The 22,805-nt window shown below is 43.6% G+C and overlaps 1 pseudogene; it reads right to left on the reverse strand.

Annotated features, from left to right (window-relative positions):
* Nucleotides 1–3,950: 3,950 nt before the first annotated feature.
* On the reverse strand, nucleotides 3,951–9,105 carry LOC145357716 (dnaJ homolog subfamily C member 5-like; annotated as a pseudogene).
* Between the last annotated feature and the right edge of the window lie 13,700 nt (nucleotides 9,106–22,805).

Consider the following 22,805-nt stretch of genomic DNA (forward strand, 5'->3'; position numbering starts at 1 on the left):
GTGGCAATTTTATTCATTGGATCCTGTTCAGGGCAGCATTGACGTACTAAAACCCCAGTCACCAGAATTAGTGCCAAATGCCTCCATGATTACCAGGTGTACAAGCAAGATTTTATTATTTAAAGAATTAGTTACCCACATTCCTAAAATATCTTAATGGTTTTCTGTTTTAAAGTTAAAAAAAAGTCCACAATTCTATAATGCAAAAGAAACCCATTTACTCTGTGTGTTATACCCTGATAGCTAGAGGGAGAGCACTCTGATTTCGGAGCAGAGGCAGACAGAGGGGTTGGGTTGGGGGTAGTGTTGGGGGAAGCAGTGCAAATAGGGAACGTTACAAGTTCCAAAGGGGTAGTGGGCACATTTTTGGCACACGGGCATTGAAGGGAAGGAGAGATAAGACACGGTTGGAAGTGTGTGTCCTTTGGAACCATTCTGATGGATGGACGTGACCTTCTCCAATCCTGATGTGGAGATACTGGTATGGGACTGGGGTGGGCACATAAGAAGCCTTACAATGCCAGGTTAAAGTCCAGCAGGTTTATTTGGTAGCATGAGTTTTGGAGCACTGCTCCTTCATCAGGCGATTCACCTGATGAAGGAGCAGCAGTTGGAAAGCTTGTGCTACCAAATAAACCTGTTGGACTTTAACCTGGTATTGTGAGACTTCTTACTGTTCTCTAATCCTGTACAGAACTGTTTCTTTAAATCTGTCACTCCTGAGACAATGATGGAGTTGGAGATTGATTGACTGAAGGTGAGGTGGTGAGGGTCATGACGCTGCAGTGACCCCACTTCTGCTGAGAAAGGTGGAACTGAGCCAATGGTAGTTTGTGGACTTTACTTTATTCCTTAAAATCCATTGTTGATTCAGTGGATGATAATTTTATGTTATCACCCTTCGTTATGCAGAGAGTGGTGAGAATCTGGAACTCCCCTGTCACATAAAGGGTTGAAACAGAGACCTTTGACATATTGAGTGGAAAGCTTAATGAGGGAAAAGTGAAGAGTGGATGGGGAGGGTGGAGAGAGTCAATTGGAGTGGGAGGAGATTTGTGTGGAGTATAAATGCTGGCATAGAGCAGTTGAACAAAATGGCCTGTGCTTTAGATTCAACGTAATTCTAAATAATATTTTGGAGGAAGGGTGTATTTATTATTCCATCATGTTGAAGGAGATTCCTCAGCATTTGATTGATTTTCTGAGAGAACTGGGGAACAATTTTCCACAGGTTCCTTATTCCTGAAATAGGCTCCTGGTTTATTACGTCAGGGAAGAATGAGGTGTAAGTTCTACTGGGATAGAAACTTTTCTTTCCTTGGCAATTTAGAAAAATAATTAATGAAATAGGGGGACAAAGCAGAATGTGCTGAAAATTAAAACATAACAGATAGACACAGTTGCACAGGTTCAAGTGGGGGAAAGGATAGTTCCTGAGCTCCTAGGGTAATGGACAGATCATGACCAAGGATTAATAAAGCTTTGGATTGTCTGCAGAGAAAGGAAGATGATTTTGCAATTGGAGGTTAGGGAGTGGGGGAGGAAGTGGTGGTCAGGGGTGAAGCACGGAGGTGTTGGGGGCTGGGGTCTGATCTAGCTTTAGCACAGAAGTGGACACACAGAAAGATAGAGGGGAGACCATCACAGGCAATTCTTGGATTGAAAGATTGGATGGAGGAATCTATCACAAAAAGAACTTGGAATGGATAGACACACCTCGCAGCCCAACAAAAATTGCATCTGTGGTTGATCATTGCCCACGGTAGAATGGATTATGCATGGTCTGTGGAAGGAATGAGCTTCATGGACGAAATGGTGCTTTAGGCCCTTAAGATATCTTTATCGAATGCTAAATGATAGCAAATGTTGACTTGTTTCAAAGGTTCTACCAAGTTTTAGGAGGACTGAATTGGGCCATGATCGCCATTGAAAACAAATATCTGAATTCTCCCTAATTCATTGTGCTGTAGTTCTGATCATACGCCCAGTTTAATGGATTGGTTTCCCTGGTGCCTGGCTGATGCAGGATAGCATTTGAAGCACCTGAAACAGAAAATAAATGTAACATTAAATGTAAAGGCATTACAATAGTAAGGATTGCATTCTGAGGGAACTACTTTAGTCTCTGATGCATCAGGTTGTGCATTTGTGATGCGACTGTGCCTTCAAAGAATATATTTTAATCATGTTTCTCTGCAGGTTTTTTTAATCAGGCCGTTTTTTTTTAGTATTGTTGTCATAATGTCTGTTGAAGGCAGATAGTAGGCCTTTTTGTTTATTTTTAATCAGGGCCTAATGCAATGTCCTGGAGTTCTATGGCCCTTTTGAATTGTTCAAGGAAGACTGATCATGGTTGTTTCTTCACAGAGAAATCATAGAAACATAGAAACTAGAAGCAGAAATAAGCCATTCAGCCCTTCAAGTCAAATCCAAGGATTCGCTTTCAGTTTGGCTAGTTAGAAGCTGCTCCAGACTGCGAGCAATGTGTTTCTGGGTCTCTCCTTGGTATTGCAAATTTAGCTCTTGGTGGCTGGTTGGTTTTTAACTAGAAGCAAGGGCTGTCTCCGTCTCTTGGAACGTTTGCTAGCTAAAAGCTTGAGGTCAATAGTGGCTCTTTCTCTACTTCAAGCCATGCTGGAAGCTATAGGACAGGGAGGTCAGAGTATCTGACTAAATCATAGCAGGTGTTGTAAAGCTGCAAGATCCAGCATCATGTGAGCATACTTAAGCCTAGAACTGGAGTGCATATTTGTAGGGGTTCTTGTGTTGGAAAAGTATTCATAACTGTTAAGGCTTATATAATATTATGGTAGTTTTTTCCTGTTAGTAATTGATAAAAGATATTGCTAATTGTCTTATTATATGGTAACTGGATTCTTAAATAAACTTTGTTTGATAAAAGCTCCCTAGTGGGCCATTTGAATTATACCTGGAGTGAAAAATGCATACCGGTGCTAAAGTTCAAAGTGCAAAACTTAAGATCTAGGCTGTCTCCATAAAACACCTTGAAGTTTCTGCCCTGGATTATAACACATTGAAAACCATTCCAAAGCCTTGAGAACATAATCCAAGCTAACACTCCATTCGCAGGTTAAAGGGAGTGAGTGCAGAACTGTCAGTGATGGCAGTTTTCCTGTGAGACAGTAAACTCAGGCTGTATCATTATTATCACATTATTATACAAATTGACTGATCCATTTCCGTATCTATTAAAAATGACTACACCAACACGAAGTCTAGAAGGTTGGTGTTTCAATCTTTGTTTTATACTATGTTAGCCCATCTCAATTGGAGAATTCTTTGAAACCCAATAACATTAGAGAGCAAAAAGGACATTTGATTCATCATCCACAGCACTCATCAACATATTATAGAATCATAGAAACTCTACAGTCTACAGAAGGAGGCCATTTGAGTCTGCACTCAAATCTCTACTTCGAGGTGTGCTGGAAGCTACAGGACGGGAGGTCAGAGCTTCAATTCTCCATCCAAAGGGCTAAGACACAGCAGGTGTGCAAAGCTGCAAGATCCAGCATCACATGAACATTCTTAAGCCTAAAACAAGGGGTATATGTTAATAGGGGTTCTTGTGTCAAAAAAGTATTCATAGCTGTTAAGGTTTCAGCCCATTGACAATCCCACCCAGGGTCTATTCCCATAACCCCACATATTTATCCTGCTAATCCTCTAGGTCAATTTAGTTTGGCCAATCCACCTAATCAGCTCATCTTTGGCATGTGGGAGGAAACAGGAGCACCCGGAGGAAACCCACACAGACACGGAGAGAATGTGCAAACTCCACACAGACAGTGACCCGAGTCTAGAATTGGACTTGGATCCCTGGCGCTGTGATGCAACAACGCTAACCACTGTCCCAATATCTATTCTATTAACCCATTATACAACACTCTGACTGTCCCAACAAAATGTGGCCCTCTAATACCCTAATCCTAAAACTGTCTAGGAATGCATAAACTGCGGTTCACCTCATCATCAGTCTGTGGACAAAGGAAGTAGAAGGTCAGCTGGGTATCTAATTTCTAGTCATGTCCTGATTACCTGCTGGAAAGAACAGGTTTTTGGAGAATGGGCAGGGACCAGGTCAGGTTCAGCTGAATTCGGCCGTCCAGGGGTGAAGTCAGGAAGCAGTTCTTCACACAAATGTTAATGGAAATCTGGAACTCTCTCCCCTAAAGGTTGGAAGTGTTAGATGGACAATGGGAGTTTCAAAGTTGGAAACTGATAGAATTTTGTTGGGTAAACAATACGGATCTCTGGTGGGTAAACAACAGTATTATGATACAGATCAGCTGTGGTCTAATGCAATGTGGATCAGGCCTGAGGAGCAGAATGGCCTCCCCCAGTAGCTATGCTCCATATTCTGGTGAAAATCAACATCTTTAGGAAGGCAGAGTGAAAGTCAGAAGGATGGACACAGGAATTAGCATTTTCAAACAAGTCTTTAGCATGCACCTCCATCACTATGTGTTCTTTACCTGCAGCAATGTTGGATTCCAATTGTTAGGATCAACCTTTGGCAAACATTTGCCACAGCAGCAACGACAGAAGCAGTAAGTGATGATCGTACAGAAATAGGCACAAAACTGCAAGACAAGCAAAAGCAATTCAATGCACAATTACAGAAACCAAATTCCATAGGAACTGAGACCAATGTTCTTCCTCTTGAATGCGTGGTCCTGTGACCCAGTGGTAAGGACACCAAATGCAGTGCCAGTTTTGGACCAGACATATCTTTCAGTATACCATTTTATGAGCAAGTGGTTATTTGGCTGGTACTACATTTGATTACATTTTTTAAATTCATTCATAGGACATGGACATCACTGGCTGGCCAACATTTATTGCCTATCCCTCGTAACCCAATGGCAGTTCAGAGTCAACCACATTGTTGTGGCTCTGGATTCACAAGTAAGCCAGACCAGGTAAGGATGGCAGATTTCCTTCCCCAAAGGACATTAGTGAACCAAATGGGTTTTTCTGACAACTGGCAATGGGGTCATGGTCATCAGTAAATTCTTAATTGCAGCTATAGTTTTTATTAAATTCAATTTCCACCATCTGCTGTGGCAGGATTCGAACCCAGGTACACAGAACATTAGCTAAGTTTCTAGATTAATGGTCTAGTAATAATACCACTAGGTCATTGCTTTCCCTTTTGTATTAACATCTTTAACTGTCCAGTAGCCTATCGACGGTAGCTGATCTCATTGCAATTTGACCATGTCTTTGTTACAATAGGTCTTTGAGAGGTTAGAGGCCTGAGTGGACGTGTAAATGACATGACACCTTGAAGGCTATTTTTCTTTTGATTTCAGAAGGCCTGCAGGGGAGTTAAGCCCAACGTTTTGATGGTTAGATGACCATGGTAAGAAGGAGTTGTATTGATCAGAAATGGGTGTTTGCACGCAAAGCCAAATGGTGCAGAGTATTAGAGAAATAACACTATGACTGACAGAGATAATTGATTGATTGTGAATTTCTGTAAGTCTGCTGCCTAAAGTTTGAATGACAGATCAATCGGGATGTGTGAACCTGAAGTTATTGGTACAAGAATGAAAGTAGAGTAAGGAATGCTGAAAGATAATGAGACTGAGGAACAGAAATGAAAGATTGGATGCAAGAGAGAGAAATCAGAATCAATTTGAGCTTTGATCAAACTCAAATTTGGAACTGATAACATTTGTGGATTCTCCAGTGAACTTGTAGTTTTTGCTGCCAGTGTTGCTGTGTTTATTGTTGTCAATTATGATTACTATCAGGTACTTAAATTTGTGCCATAAGTACTAATATTTTGATCAGTAATTTGTATAAGGGCACTCATTTTTGAACGTTAAATTATAGAATGATATAGCAAAGGAGGAGGCCACTTGATGACCAGTGATAGGAGCGGGGGGGTGGAATGATTGGGAGTGACAAAAGCTCCAAGAATGTGTCCAACCAGTGTTGGCAACATAGCTCACCTTAATGCAGCAATTATTCTGTAAGGCCAGAATGTTATCCCTATCCTTCCCAAACCTGAGGGCCATTTGCAGACCGGCTGAACCATACGAATCATGAACTCGCTTCTTCGTTTCGTCAGATAGTATGGCTTTGGCTCTCTTTATTTCCTGGAATCGCTGAAGGTGCTTCGGGGTTATCTGGATTATTATCCAGGTGATATCTCGGTACCAGCTCTCTGCATTACAACCACACAAAGAATCAGTGACTGTCAAAACAACCTTTGACACGGGCACCAGCTATCCTTCCGAAACCATCCCAGTGCTCATCTAGACAGCCTTTCATCTTCCACCCTCCGTAAACTTGAGCTCATACAAAACCTTGTTGCTTATAGGACACAGTGGTTAGCATTGCTGCCCCACAGCGCCAGGGACCTGGGTTCAATTCCAGTCTTAGGTCACTGTCTGTGTGGGTTTCTTCCAGGTGCTCTGATTTCCTCGCACAGTCCAAACATGTGCAGGTAAGGTTGATTGGAGATGCTAAATTGTCCCTTAGTGTCAGGGAGACTAGCTAGGGTAAATATGAGGGGTTACGAGAATAGGGCTTGGGTGGAATTCTGATCAGTGCAGACTCGATGGGCTGGATGGCCTCCTTCTGCACTGTAGGAATTCTATGATTCTATATCCTAATTCATACCAAGTCCAATTTGCTCATTACCCCTGTGCTCAGTGAACAACATTTGCTCCAAGCAATACCCTTTTAAAAATTCACCATCTTTCTCTTCAAATCTGCACTGACTCTCTGACAAAGTATCTTACCAAGGCCCCATCTGTGTAACCCCACATATTTACTCCTAATATGTTTATCCTGCTAATCCCCCTAACCCACACATCTTTACTCTGTGGGAGGAAACTGGAACACCCAGAGGAAACCCACACAGACATGGAGAGAATGTGCAAACTCCATACAGTCACCCGAGGCTGGAATTGAACCCAAGACCCGGTTGCTGTGAGGCAACAGTGCTAACCACTGTGCCACCATATCACCCTGTGACATTGAGCTATTTTAAAGATGTCATGTAAATGAAAGTTGTTGTTGACATTGATTAGCTGGTACTGATTGTTCATTTGTAAAATATGCTGCATGATGTAGCGTGAAGTCACACAGATTGGGGCAGATCCCAGGTTTGATACTCAACTCTGTGCTGACTCAGTGATTTACCAACTAATGCGATAGGGGGGAACTTTTAGTGTTGTCATATAATATGATTCAGCTCAGGTAAATTATTACTGTGGTGATCTTGTTCAAGTGACAATGGAGGCAGTAATGTAGCTGGAGAAAGATTATTTCCTCTGGTGGAAGAATCCTGAACAAGGGAGCACAAATTTAAAATTAGAACTGGACTCTTGAGAGGGTGACACCAAGAAGAACTTCTTCACACAACCAATTACTTCAAAAAAGCCACTGAGGCTGGGAGGAATTTAAAATTTTAAAACTGAGATCAGTAGATTTTGTGGTATAAACATATGAAGTGAAATTGGCAGGTGATTGAAGCATAGATCCCTCTCTCAGAGGGCCTTTAGTCCATGGCTTTTCCTTCCCCCAAGAGAAGTGGAGGCAGGGTGGTTTCATATTTTTGAGGCAGCGTTAGGTAGAATCTTAGAGGTTTACAGCATTAAAACAGGCCCTTCGGCCCAACTTGTCCATGCTGTCCCTTTTTTTTAAAACCCATGAGCTAATCCCAATTGTCCATGCTTGGCCCATATCCCTTTGTACCCATCTTACCCATGTATCTGTCTAAATGCTTTTTAAAAGACAAAATTGTACCTGCCTCTTCTATTACCTCTGGCAGCTTGTTCCAAGTCACTCACCACCCTCTGTGTGAAAAAAATTGCCCCTCTGGACACTTTTGTATCTCTTCCCTCTCACCTTAAACCAATGCTCCCCTACCTTTAGATTTGGAAAAAGAAATTGACTACCTAGCTGATCTGTGCCCCTCATTATTTTATAGACCTCTATAAGATCACCCTTTGTTTGCAAATAGTGTTGCATCTAAAGCACAAGATCCATTCAGAAGCCAACTGTCATCTCCTGTGAAGATAATGGGAGCTGATTATCATTATGAAAACATGAACCAATAGACTCAAGAACAGCTTCTTCTCTGTTGTAATCAGAGTTTTGAACAGTCCTATCATACACTAAGCTGATCTTTCTCTTCACCCTACCTGTAGCTGTAACATTATATTCTGCATCCTCTCCTTTTCCTTTTTCCCTATGTACTTCATGAATTTTATGTTTTGCCTGTATAGTGTGCAAGAAACAATACTTCTCACTGTATCCCAGTACATGTGACAATAAATCAAATCAATCAATCAGTTCATCCCTTCTCATCTGGGGTAACTCGCCTGGGGACAAACAGATCAATTCTGATACTATTTAATGGCTCAGGCGTCTTAATAGCCTCCCCTGCTCCTATGTTCTGTTGAGGGAAATAATGAATATGATTTATTACAATGATTTATTTTGGGCAAATAACAAGTATGGGTTATGAAAGGATCTCTTTAAATGTCTCATCATGAGAGAACAAGGAATCTATGAAGAACTGTTAGGATGTTTCAGTAAAATTCCATAATCAGAACATGTTGATGTAAACAGAGACTGCTTACGTGGGTGAACAGCTAGCTAGTATGCCTCGTGACCTCTGTAACATCTCAAGCTGGCAGTACAATGCCAAGCCTGGTAACAACAGGAGATTAGGAAGAGAGATCATTCTTGAAGCAACAGACACCCTGCCTTGCGGTTTCTGTTAATTGCTTAATGTGAATCTAACATAGGCAGTGTGGAATTCAGAACAATAGACTGCTTCTGTGATTTTTTTTGCTGTATAAATATGCCATGGTTCATTGGCTGGGCAGAGTCTGCTGCAGAGATCTCCCTGAATTACTGCACTTGCTGCATGTGTTTGAAAAATAAAGTGATCATAAACTGTTCTGAGTCTCCTGTGATTAGCTCATAAGAAACCAGCGACAACAGTTCCTACCTATACGCTGCTTCAATATCTTCTGGCGAAGATTTCTTTAGCAAATCGAGAATCCTGTAGAGACTTTCAGCAGTTACCGACATTGATTGTTGATGTCTGTTGGCCATCGGTACTTCCTCGGTAAAGTGAAGACAATGTGAGAGGTTAATGGGTAGTTGCCAAACCCCCTTCTGTTTGATAGGCTTTAATGAAAGGGCAACGTGTGGTTCACTCCTGGGGCTGAACATAATGGAGGGAGGCCATTTATAGGCTGTCAGATTTACATTAAAGCAGTGGAACGGGGTGAGGCAGAGATGGCTAGCTGTGTTGTAAAGCCTAGATCGGGTGCATCAAAGGATTTATTTACATTTGTCTTAGGTTCAACCATCTTTAGCTGCTTCATCAATGACCTACTATCCATCATAAGGTCAGAAGTGGGAGGTTCACTGAATATTGTACAATGTTGAGCGCCATTTGTGACTGCTCATAGAGTCATAGAGTGAGAGATTTACATCATGGAAACAGGCCCTTCAGCCCAACTTTTCCATGCTGACCTTTTTTTAAACCATTAAGCTAGTCCCAGTTGTCCACATTTGGCTCATATCCTTCAATAGCCATCTTATTCATGTAACTATCTAAATGGTTTTTACTAAGACAAAATTGTACCTGCCTCTATTACTACCTCGGGCAGCTTGTTCCAGACACTCACCACGCTCTGTGTGAAAAAAATGCCCCTCCCTGCTCATCTTAAATTTGTGCCCTCTAGTTTTAGACTCCCCTACTTTTGGGAAAAGATATTGACTATCTAGCCGATCTCATAATTTTATAGACTTCTATAAGATCACCCCTAAGCCTCCTAGTCTCCAGAGAAAACGTCCCAGTCTATCCAGCCTCTCCTCGTAACTCAAACCATCAACTCCTGGTAGCATCTTAATAAATCTTTTCTGCACTCTTTTGAATTTAATGGTATAGAGAAACTGAAGCAGTTCATGTCATCTAAGGAGCTCTAGATTGGTTTGTCCTGCCTTTCCCCTTAGTGGGAATATACCTTGACTGTGCCTACCTATCTCTCATTGAAGGTTTCTGCTGCTGATCTTTGATTCCAGTTTAATCAGGCCGGACTCATTCTTACTCCAGTGAAGTTGGCTTTCCCTCCAGAAAATTCTTCTTCCATACTTAGCCTAAACCCTATGATACAATGATCACTGTTTCCCAGATGTTCTTATCCTGACATTTGGTCCACTTGACCCAATTCATTCCCAAAAAACAATGCCTCCTTTCTCATTGGACTGGAAACATAAGATGGAGACAATTTTCCTGAAGAAGTTTCCAGAACTCTCACCCTTCTCTGCCCTTCCCATTCTACTATCCCAATCTCTATTTGGACAATTAAAGTTCCCCATTATAAATAATGTACTGTTCTTGCATCTCTAATTTTCTTACTAGTTTATTCCTCTACGTCCTTTCTTCTAGTTTGTGGCCTATCGGATACACCAAGGAATATATTGCAAATTTCATTGAAGATCCTAACATCACTGTGATGTCCAGGCCAGCGATCGTGGGGTTGGGAGTGGGGGGTGGGAGGGAGGGTTTGATCGGCTGGGGTGGGGGGGGCAATGTTGGGGGTGGGGGGAACCTGGATCAAGGAATGATTGACAACGGCTCCTAATGTCCATGGCGGGGCAGGGGACAGGGGGAGGTACCTGACAGGAGATCTCCCAGTGTACTGGGAGATTAGGGCACTTGCACAATGGCGCCCTCAAGCTCAGCAGTCGGTTTCACCAGTGAGATTAGACTCCACCCCTCTGCCTACTGATGAGAATCACATCCTGACACTTCTTTTTGACTAAGTGACATAAGATTGCTTTTTTTAACTCACCCAAAAAACAAGTCTGAAATTCCCCCTTTTCCCTCACTCATTCAGCACTTACAATTTTTTTTGATATATGTCATATCCAAGTTAAATTTATCAGGAAGATTTAAGCTCAGCCAGCTCCAAAGAATAAATAACGTGATTCACAACTGTTACAGAACAAAGAACAAAGTACAAGAATAGGCCCTTCAGCCTTCTAAGCCTGTGCCCATCATGATGACGTAATTAAACTAAAAAAAAACTTTCTGCCATAAATACTTGTGGTGAAGTTTTCCCCGGGATTCATTCAAGAATTTTCCATCATAGTTCTTCCAGTGAGAATCCTCAGTCATCTTGTTTTCCCTCTGCCCATCAGTGGAAATAATCTTTCCTGTGCATTGACAGTATTGGCTCCAGGTTTCACTCTCTTCACTGGCTGCTTCTTTCTCAGGGACGCTCCCACTCATCATCTTGCCACCTTTAGTCCCTTCTCTTCGTCCCATTCCCTAGTCTCCTTGTCCTCACCATTTCCTCTTCCAAATAAAAACAAAACTCCATTTTCCCTCTCTTCCCCTTTCCTCATCTCCTCTCACTGCCCCATTCACCAGTCTCCTTCTGTCCTGCATACCATTCTCCAACCATAACGACCCCACCCCGAATCTTTCTTTTATTCATTCAGGGGATGTGGGCATTGCTGGCTAGGCTGGCATTCATTGTCTACCCCTAATTGCCCTGGAGGAGGTGATGGTGAGCTGCTTTCTTGAGCCACTGCACTTCCAGTGCTGTTAGGGAAGAAGTTCCAAGATTTTGACCCGGCGATAGTGAAGCAACAGTAATATATTTCCAAGTCAGGATGGTGAGTGACTTAGAGAGTTTCCAGGTTGTGGTGTCCTCATATGCCTGCTACCCTTTGTACTTCATAGTCATGGTCTTGGAAGGTGCCGCCTAAGGAGCATTGGTGAGTTCCTGCATCTTGAAGATGCCATTCTATCCCAGCTGTGCACGGAGTGAATGTTTGTGAATGTGGTGCCAACTAAATCCTGGATGAAGCTGAGCTTCTTAAGTGTTGTGGGTGATGGACTTATCCAGGCAAGTGGAGAGTATTCCATTACACTCCTGAACTGTGCCTTGTTAATAGTGGACAGGCTTTGGGGAGTCTGGAGGTGAGTTACTTATTGCACGATTCCTAATCCCTGACCTGCTTTTATAGCCACAGTACTTATATGGCTGGCCCAGTTCAGTTTCTGATTAATGATAATCCCCAGAATGTTGATAGTGGGGGATTCAGCGATGGTAATGAATGGATGCCAGGAGGGATGTGCAATAGACAGCCTATTGTCAGTTGCTTGTTGTACATTATTAAACAAACCCAAAAACTACTGTCAGGTTATTTAACATTGTTTTAGAAAGCAAATAAAAAAATACATTTTAAAATAACTTCAAGACTATTCGCAGTAATAAACACAGAAAATGCTGGAAAATCTCAGTAGATCTGATAGCTTATGTGGAGAGCTTGGAGGCCATTGAAGCCCTTGGGTGCCTGGGGACATGGCAGGGCAGTTCCCATCTGTCAGTGCCAACCTGGCATCCTGGAAGAATCAGATGGGCACTACCAAGGGGGTTGAGTCTGACTGGGGCATGAAGGTGATCTTGAAGGGGTGGGCATGATGGGGGCCCAGGAAGGGGGATCATAAGGGGGACCCATTGGCAGGGCCCTAATGCATTGATGCTAGAAATCTATATTTAGGAGATAGCTGGGGAGACATGCCTTCAATAGGGGTGTGGGGTGGGAGCCCCAATGTCTGTGAAAGAGGAGGGGGGGGGCGGTTCTTCATTTTCATTTTGAGATCAGGGCGCTCTTTAAAAATGACATAATCTCAGTGAAGCAGGCTTGCCAGCGTGTTTAGGCCTCTCCCTCTCAGAACCGGTACAAAACGTACTTCTCTCCCAAAAAATGACAAAGGGCACGATCTTACCAGCTGTTCACGCCACGCTCCAGCTGCAGCAAGGTCAGAGAATTTGGCACCCAGCCAAATTTCTGTTCACTGCTGTGGGATTGGAAAATCCCGCCAACATGAGCGATGATAAGATTCTGGCCTAACTGTGGGAAAACTGTGAGCTGATTCATACCGAACAACAACATTGGTTTGCTATCTAAAATGACACATTTTTGGGGAAAAATTCCACCCACTGTCTTGGTGATGAGACATTGTTGGGTATTTTCTGGTCTTGTGAATGGCAGGGATCATTGCAGGCAGAACGGGCCAACTTAGAGAGCAGCAAAAAGTCAATAGATTCTTTTCAGGTGGGCCATTGTTGAACATGGTTCAATTCTCCTGAACTGAACAGTGGAATAAAGCAATCAGGGACCTTGCTTCAGATTGCTCTCCAGTGACCCCTGTGGGTTTGTAAGAGTATCGGTGACAACATGCTTGTCAGCAACCCACACTAACAGAAAGCCATGGGTGGGATTTTCTAACCTCGCTCGACCCATGTCTGGAAAATCTCACTTGAGGTCAACAGATCTTTGCATGGTTCATGTCCTGCTTGCTACAATTCCTGTGGAGGGAGGGATGGAAAAAATCCACCCCATGATGTTGAGGAGGCTTGTGGAATTAGAGCCACAAAAGAGACAAAAGGGGATTGGAGGGAGCAATACTAACAAAAGAAGTCAGCCCTTAAGCCAATGTAACATATTAGAGGTGAAGGAGAGTTGGTTCATATTGCAATAGATAGAATAACAGATAAAATGCTGTTCTCAGTTACACCATACTCAATGCACTGTTGTATCCAATCCTTACAAATTTCATTATTTACCATGATCTGCTCAATGACTGGTTAGTCCAGTTTTTGGAATTTGGATGATCAGAAATTTCCAAATTATAACTACTGTTGCTAAAAAATCAGTTTTGACTCAAAAGAAGTGCAGGTTTGCATCTTACTCCCACATGCACTCTATCCCCTCTTACCCCTTCCTCTCCTGATTCTATCCCCACCTCTCCACATTCCCTCTCAACAGTTAACCCTCTCAGGTTCTGCTGATCTCCCACTCACCTGCTCTCCATTTGTTTCCTTATCCCACTCTGCCTCCGCACTCACGTCCATTCTTCCCCATTACCACTCCTCTAACTTCCCATACCCTCTCTCCTGGTCTCCCTTTCCTTCTTTCCCATTCTTCTACTGCCCATGTGAGCTAATCCTCACCCCGCTCCTCTGATTCCCCTCTCTTCCACTGTCCTTCTTCCCCTGCTCCCTTTTTCTTATTTTCCCCTTCACTGCACTCCATCATTGTCCCTCTGCCGCAGACTCCAAGATAGCTCCTCATCAGTTTTTGATCTTGTAACATTTACACCAATATTCCAACAATCACAGCCAAGAACAGGACATGAGGCAGCCCTGGCCCAGTGTACCTGGAGTCGCTAGGAACTCTCACACAGACAGTACTCCACTTCCTTACTTTCAGTCTTTAATCAGATCCAATGAGTGCAAATAACTCCACTGGCTAGATTATGACTTGGAATGAAACCTTGTAGGGGGACTTCCTCAATTCTACTGTTCAAAGTCTGTCCCGTACATGTAACAAGTCTTCTGATCAGTGCCCAATCAGAAACAGAAACTGCAGGCAAGATTCTCCCAAAAGTGCTGAATAGGCAAGAAATCTGGTGTACATCATGATTGTTTTTTCAGTTCAATTTCAGAACCAAATCTCCCACACTCTGTGCAATGCAGAGGTCACAGTCGTGAATATCATTAAAAGCTTGGGGGGAGTGGGGCCTATTCACACCAGAGTTTGACAGTTCCAGGCCTCTGCGCATGTGCAGTGGCCCCGATCTGTCAGATAGCAGTTTGCTGGCCAGCTCAATCACTGGCCAGCCCAGGATCCTTGCACTGCTGCCCACCCCCAGCCCCCCCCACAGTCTGATCGCATCCCGCACAAGCATTCCTGGGCCATACCCGACCCACCATCCCAGAGGGCCCCAATCTCCAGCAACACCCCACCCCCCCACCTTGGCAGATACCCCACCCCCCCCAAGAGGGAGACCTCTCTACAGGAGGCAGACCACCCCCCCAGCCCATCCCAATGGCTGTCCTCCCTCCAGCTCCGACCAATCCCAATGCAGAGTGGCTGCAGGACCCCCACCCCCACTGATCACTGTTCTCACGCCCCAACCAAAATTGCCCACTTGCCCCACCCCTAACTGGCCCCATCCCATCCCCAATCCCTCGGCCCCACCCCATTTCACCCTCCCTCTTGCCCCTAAGCCCTGCCCCTTAGCCCCATTGGGCATCAGGCAGTGCCAAGGTACCCCCTGGGCATGGGCACTTTGCCCCTTGGGCAATGCCAGAGGGCACAGATTGGCAATGCCCAGGGGACATCACCCCCCACCATCTGACAACCTGGGGGGACCTGATTGTCCCCCTTCACTCCAGTGAGGTATCATACTGGTTCCCCGCAAATGGGGAGCTACTCTAAACCCCACTGGAATGAGATACTCCTGGCGGGATGGGAGATGCTATCAAGCCGGGAGAATTCTGTGCCAGGCCCGATAATCACATTTAAAATACATTAAAAACAGATTTAAATGACTTATCACTCTTCCCGCTGGTTTGCAGCGCAGTTCCGACTGCGCCTGCTCTCCCGCTGTGGGAGACGCACAGGCATCAGGAACGCACGTGCAAATCCCTTGAAATGGCCAAGATGTGATTTTCCGTTCCCGACACTCCAAAAAACTTGCACATCGGGATGGGAGAATCGGACCCTGCTCTTCAGGTTAGGAGGCATAAGACACATCCTTCTAATTGGTGTATAACATAAACAATACATTGTTAGATTCACTGAGAAAGTCCATTTCAATAACCACAGTGGCTCTGTTCACACACACACACACACACACACACACACACACACACACACACACACACACACACACACACACACACACACACACACACACACACACACGTCACAGGGACAATATAAAATTATTCCACTCATTAACTTACATTACAACCTTTTACCCGGCTAGCAATGAGAACAGGAAATATGTTAAGGAAAAAGCCTTACGGATAGAGCCACAAAGGAGGACTACAATCAGAAGATCTGGAGTTGATACAGGCATAAAAAGAAAGCAAAGACAGGAAAAGAAACACCAAAAACCCTTGTGAAGAAGAGAAGCAAATCACTCTCAAGAAGAATTCATTTCTCTGTTTGGTGGAAGCTAGAGACAGGGTTAGAACAGAAATTTTGAATTAGGCAATTCTATGGCTAGGCTTCAGTTTTGTCAGAACCAACCAAGCTGTTTAAAAAGATTTATTGAAAGTAAGATAAAAGAGTCTCTTAGAAACCTGTGTTATCAAGACTGTCATGAACCTAGATAAGGGGATTCTAAAAGACGATGCCATTTGAGTGATGATAGGCACTGGAGAGTCTTAGGTAGACTGGGGATGTCATTGCAGGTGACTCCAGGACCAAATCCGCCGTGTGAGAGATTCTAGGGGCCAAGTTGAGAGTTCTGGGATTGCCCGTGATGCCACATTTGTGTGGGGAAGTGGTAATGAATGCTTGAAATCTCACTGATACAGATAAGACAGTCCTGGGTGAGGCCATGGAGAGATCTGCAAATAAGGAAAAAGATTTCATAATAGATCGTCAAATGAGAATGCATTTAAACAGCAGAACCTCCACAGGACACCAGAGAGTGCTTCAAAGTCAAAGGAAAGTTTATGAAGCATTTTTATGCAGGGAACCACAGCCAATTTGCCAACCATGGTAATGTTGGGCAGTGCACTGAGAACTCCCCTGCTCTCCTTCGAGGTAGTGCTATGGAATCTTTTACATGTATCTAGGAAGAGGGACAGACTGAAAGAGAACACCTTTAACAATGCAGTATTTCACTGAGAGAATCGGTTTTGATGATGTGGAGATAATGTCTGTGGAGTGAGACAAATTCACAACATTCTGACTCAGACACAGCTGTGCTAACGGTGAGTGACATGTGACACTCAGATCTGGGGCAAAGTTTATTCATTTTACTGTGTCACAATTTTAGAATAAAGAAATAATGACCAGGACTCAGATTCAAGCTTAGGAATTTATTTAATCAATAAAACATTTATTGTTTAGATGTACTTTATTACTGTTGAAGGTTAATATTGAGACTTCAGGCACAAAAGCAGTGCAGGTCTCTATTAATGTGAAGAACACCCCCTGGTTTATAGTGATGGTATTTCCATTGCTTCCTCCCTAAAGTTGAATGGCCGTGATGAGTGCTTGGATCAGTCACCCAGTGGTTTAAAGAATAACTATACTGCTTTAGAGTCATGCAGAACAACAACACTCCAGGTTCGATCTTTGAATTGATCCCAGTCAGAGCAGCTGGCTGTAATGTGTCTCTCAGCTCTGAGCTAGGGGAAGGGAAAGAAGAACCAGCACTCCCAGTTTTAATCTCTCCCAAGCTTGAATTAGTGACTCCACTTCCACATCCCCAACTACTCCCAGCCTGAAAGCTTTGGTTCAAATCCCAATCGCTGATTGGAGCATATTGTCCAGGAAGGGACATGTCAGAGATATTGGGCGGAGATTTCTGCTCCTGCCAGTGCTGGCATTTGAGGTGGGCAGGGGCATAATATTTGGTGAGATGTTAATTTCACCAAAAATTAATTTTCTGCCAGTAAGAAATTAGTTTGGAATTTTGTTCCTCTGGCTTTGATGGCAGGTTAAGTTTCCCACTGACCCACGTCACATTTGCATCCTTTGCATCTAATAAATATTCATTGAAAATACAAAATGCCAGGATCACATCTCTGTCCAAATTTAAATGCCCCGTTCGTCAATAATTTGAATGCTGGCTGGAACTCTACCACCTCGTCTGTCACAGAATTGGTGCGGGTGAGGGTCCGCCAACGGAAATCTCCAAGATCTTGGCCGGTCTCACACAAGTGAGACCATAAAATCCAAGACTGTGTTTAAGTGGTGTCCAGCCGGCACTCTTCACTTTTTTAAAAAATCCATTCATGGGACATGGGCATCACTAGCTGGCCAGCATTTATTGCCCATCCCTAGTTGCCTGAGGGCAGTTGAGAGTCAATCACGTTGCTGTGGCTCTGGCATCACATGTAGGCCAGACCGGGTAAGGATGGCAGATTTCCTTCCCTAAAGGACATTAGTGAACCAGATGGGTTTTTCCAACAATGGTTTCATGGTTATCAGTAGATTCTTAATTCCAGATATTTTTTATTGGATTCAAATTCCACCATCTGCCATGGGTTCCCAGATTATTAACTGAATTTCCAGATTCAAACTCTAATGATAATATCACTAGGCCATCGCCTTCCCAGAAACACAGATGCTTTTCTTGCCTAACTTTCACAGTGGTACTGCAAGATTCGGTTCTTCGATGAAGCTCTACCATGACTGGTGCACAGCAGAAAATACCAGCTTGGATGAAGAAAGCAGAGACATGAATGGGGTTGGTAAACAGCGGGTGGGATTGTTGTTAGTGCAGACTCGATGGGCCGAATGGCCTCTTCTTGCACTGTAGGATTCTATGATTTAATGATGACCATGCAACCACTGTCGATTGTTGTAAAAATCCATCTGGTTCATTGATGTCCTTTAGGGAGGGAAATCTGCCATTCTTACCCAGTCTGACCTACTTGTAACTCCAGCCCCGCAGTGATGTGGCTGACTCTCAACTGCCCTCTGAAATGGCTGAATGAAACATTGGGTTCGTGGGCAACTGGGGATGGACAATAAATGCTGCCAGCCAGCGATGCCCATGAATAAATCTTAAAAAAGATTTGGTCTGATTGCCAACTCACTGTAATAGAAGTATGTGAAGAGGGAAGGGAGTGCAGGCAATTAAGGAGTCATGGCTTATACATGACCCCAAACGGCAAGGAAGATTCCATTCTGCCAGATGGCGTAGGGATTACTCCCCCTGACCTGTGCTGGGCCATTTCTTTTAATGGAGCTTCCCACCCTGCTCAAGGCAGAGAACTTGGAACAGCTGGACACTCTTAGACAATCCTAGGTGGATTGCCCCTATAGTGTCCAGCTGACACTCCTCTCTCTGGGTTACCGAGGGCCCCTCCCTGACTCCTTGAGGAGTAGGAGCACATGGAGGGAGGTTGAGGTGCCTCCCCTCACCAAGCCACAGCTAGAATGCACTCATGACTAGAATGATAGTGTGCAGGTCCAAGCTCAGATCCAGCAGAAACTGCCAGACCTCGAACTCCATGGCAGCTGCCATCGTTTGATCGGTGACCTTGATGTTTTTGCATGGCAGAGCCACAGCATCAGACTGACCATCAGACAGACTCATCAGCTTTCATTCTAATCTGCTGACAGCAACTGATGACTCCGCCTGATGTTCCCCAGCGTCACTCTGCATCTCCAACTTAGCTCTTAAGGCCAATTTCAGAGTTCTCAGTGGAGGCCTCATCTTCAGCAGTTCTCCGAGTGTCAGACACCTTGACTCTCACTGCCTCCACCTACTGTGGACTCATACCTGAGAAGTGTTCACGAATGAGTGACTCCTTGAGCCGATAGAATTAGGACCCACTGAGGTGAATGGATCTGTGCTGATGGAAGATACAGGTGAACATAATGACGAGTCTTCTACAGATATCTCTCCAGATCTTCATCAGAGATGTTCTGGGGGCTGAAGCTGACACATTGGCTGATGTGCTGCCTCCATTTCTCTTGCTGACAGCTAAAATAGAGGAAAGAGATAATTAGTTATTGGCTAGATAGACACCTACATTATAAATCCCTGAGTCATTGTTCATGTATGGTCAATATCTACTGTATGGAAACTCACTGGCTCATTGGGAGAGGCCGTACTCAATTTCCACGCAGGACAGTTTCTATCCTCACCAGTGAGCTCTGCTGCCTGTTCCTCAGAAAAAGTGGGTACCCTCAACTTTGGCACCTCCCTCCAGTCTGGGATCTCTGTCTTAAAAGGGAGGCTTCTTATTTTAAAAATATATCCCTTATTTTTAACCCAGTTTGAGACCAATGAACCTTCCCTGAACTGCTTCTAAAGCAGCTATAAATTTTTTGAAATAAACAGACCAAAACTGCATGCAGTTTTGCTAGATGCATTCTCCCTGAATCCTGTACAGCTCTAGTAAGACCTCCGTACTTTTATATTCCATTCTTCTTGCAATAAACTCCAACATTCCATTTGTCTTTCAATCTCCCTGCACGTTTACACTATGGGCAGGATTTTATGACTTGGCTCGGGCAAGGCTCGTAAAATCCCACCTGAGGGCAATGCCTGCTCCAATTCCAGGGTGGGCGAGGTGGTAAAATTCCAGCCTATATGGCTCATGTACTAGGGCACCAGATTCCTGTGTACCACTGACTTCTGCAATCTATCTCCACTTAAATAGTATACTGCTTTTCTATTCTTTCAACCTTCGTGAGCAAGTTCACGTTTATCCAGTTTATATTCCATCTGCCAAATTTTTACCCACTCACCTTTGCAAACTTTCTACCTCCTCTTGATAATTCACTTACCCACTTATTTTGATGTCATCGGTAAATTTAGCTACTGTACATTCGGCCCCCTTCATCGAAGGTGTAAATTGTTGAGAATCCAGCACTGATTCCAGTGGCACTCCATTGGTTACAGCTTGCCAATATGAAAAACATCCATTTATCCCCATTCTCATCTTCTTTGTAGCCAACCATTTATCCATGTTAAATAGATTACCCCACCCCCACATCATCTGCTTTTCATAGGATCCATGGAATCCCTAGCTTGCAAAAGGAGGCCTTTTGGCCCATCGAGTCTGCACCAACTCTCTAAAAGAACATTTACCCAGGCCTACTCCTCCCCCTCCACCGCCCCCCCAACCCTCGCCCCGACCCTCCCCCACCCCATCTCCATAAATCCATGCATTTACCATGACCAATCCACTTGCACATCTTTGGACTGTGGAGGAAACCAGAGCACCTGGAGCAAAACCACGCAGACAGGGAAGAACATGCAAACTCCACACAGACAGTGACCCAAGGCTAGAATCAACCCCAGCACTGTGAGTCAGCAGTGCTAACCACTGTGCCACCATACTGCCTATACTAAGTTTAGTTATTTCATATGAGCTATTTCAGATGGGATATAAGGAACTCCATTCAATGTAACTGGTATTGATGAGATTAGCTGTTGCTACAGAAGTGAGGGAAAAGTGCAGGAATAATTCTAAGAGGCCTAATTTTCTGTAAGTTATACTAGAACTCGATGCTTTTGTATGTCTCTTTCAAATTGTTGACAATGACCTATAGTTGATATTCATAAGCATAACAATCCCATCAGTCAGCCACGCAGCTTAGGTCTTAACACATTTAACACACAGAGCCAGTATCACACTGACCCTAGGCCTGGGTCATATGCCTCCTTAGGGTGATGCTGTATCCACTCCTCTATTAATCCTGTATATACCAGATTTTTATATTGCACCCGTGAGAGTCGAGGATAACTTCATATTGACAGGATGGAAACCTGAAACTGCTGCCAGATACCATGGTACCTCAACCTTGTCTGAATGGAGACATTGGCTTTAAAAGCACACGTATCTATGTTTCTGCATATATACAAAATTTTCTACAAAATATTTAGAACTTGCATATACACCAGCACTGAATCAAATTTATTACAGTATTAAGCTATATTTGTTTTTTAATAAGGAACTTTAAAATGTGTCATCTTTTTTCAATTTATTAAATTAAAATGCTCAACATAATTTCATATCATTGAAGTCTCCTATGCCTTAATGAGCTTTTCTTCATTACATCACTAACTACATTTTAATTTTAAACTTTTATACTTTATCAGCTATAAGGCTCAATGGTCTATCCTGAGGTCCTGAAATACTCTCTTTCGACCCACATTTTAGTCTGCCTTTCTCGAAAGGCAACAGTGCTGAGGCCACAGGATCCAGATTCAATTTCAGGTTTGTGCTAATTTAACAGATCTTAAATGAGGCATTGCTGATGTGCTACAGTTAAATTCAGTGCCATTGAGTTGAGGAAGCTGGGAGAAAAAATTAGCCGTGGCTTCTACTGGAACATGTGGGAATCAGTTCATGGCTGGACTAATATTGACTACCATATTCTCAAGTATTGAGCAGTTTGCTGACACTCAGGGCAACATTTTCCATCCGCATTCGCCCCAAGACCAGAAAATCCCACCCGAAGTCAGCAGACCTTTGTATGGTCCGTGTCATGCCAGCTACGATTCCCGTGGAGGCGGGATGGGAAATTCCTCTTCCTGTCTGAGTGAAAGATAGGATGGGGAAGTGCTAAGTCAGCAACATCTACTTGCATTTGTATAGCATGGTGAAAACATCCTAAGTCACTTCACAGCAGCTGTACTGAATAATATTTGTCACATGCTGATATTTGGCCTGATGATCCAAATTGGACATCTCTGGGCTATAGTTACCCAGCAAGAAGGGCGGTCAGTCAGAGTTTTCTCAAAGAAAAATTTGAAAGTAAATTGAGTTTGACTTTTTCAAATGTTACTGTCTCTGGAAGCTTGGAGCATTGAAAAAAATCTTTGTTGAATTTTCAATTAACTGAGTTTAAATGCACTGACCTGGAACACATCATTGGCACATTTTCTGCACAGATTGTGCTGGCAAGGCAGGATCACAACTGGCTTTTCAAACATTTCAAGGCAGATCGGACAGATGAGTTGCTTCTCCAGCGTCTCCATCGTGCTGGATTCTCAAATTATACTCGGCTGGAAATCCATCTCTAAGTATAGTGTACACCACTTCAAACCTGCTGAGTTGCTCTTTGCCTTTCTCCTCTCCCTGTCGCTCTCGCTCCTTTTGGTCGAATTTCTGATGAGTATCCGATGCTCCTCTTCAGTAGCGATTCAGTAGAGCTCAGGCGTTGTGATAAGATTACTCCTTGTTCCTTTTCTGTCTGGACAGGGACAGCTCACATCGTTTCTGTAAGGAGTT

This window comes from Carcharhinus amblyrhynchos, chromosome 24 (genome assembly GCF_965287045.1).
Source record: "Carcharhinus amblyrhynchos chromosome 24, sCarAmb.v2.hapA, whole genome shotgun sequence".
In the NCBI taxonomy this organism is placed as follows: Eukaryota; Metazoa; Chordata; class Chondrichthyes; order Carcharhiniformes; family Carcharhinidae; genus Carcharhinus; species Carcharhinus amblyrhynchos.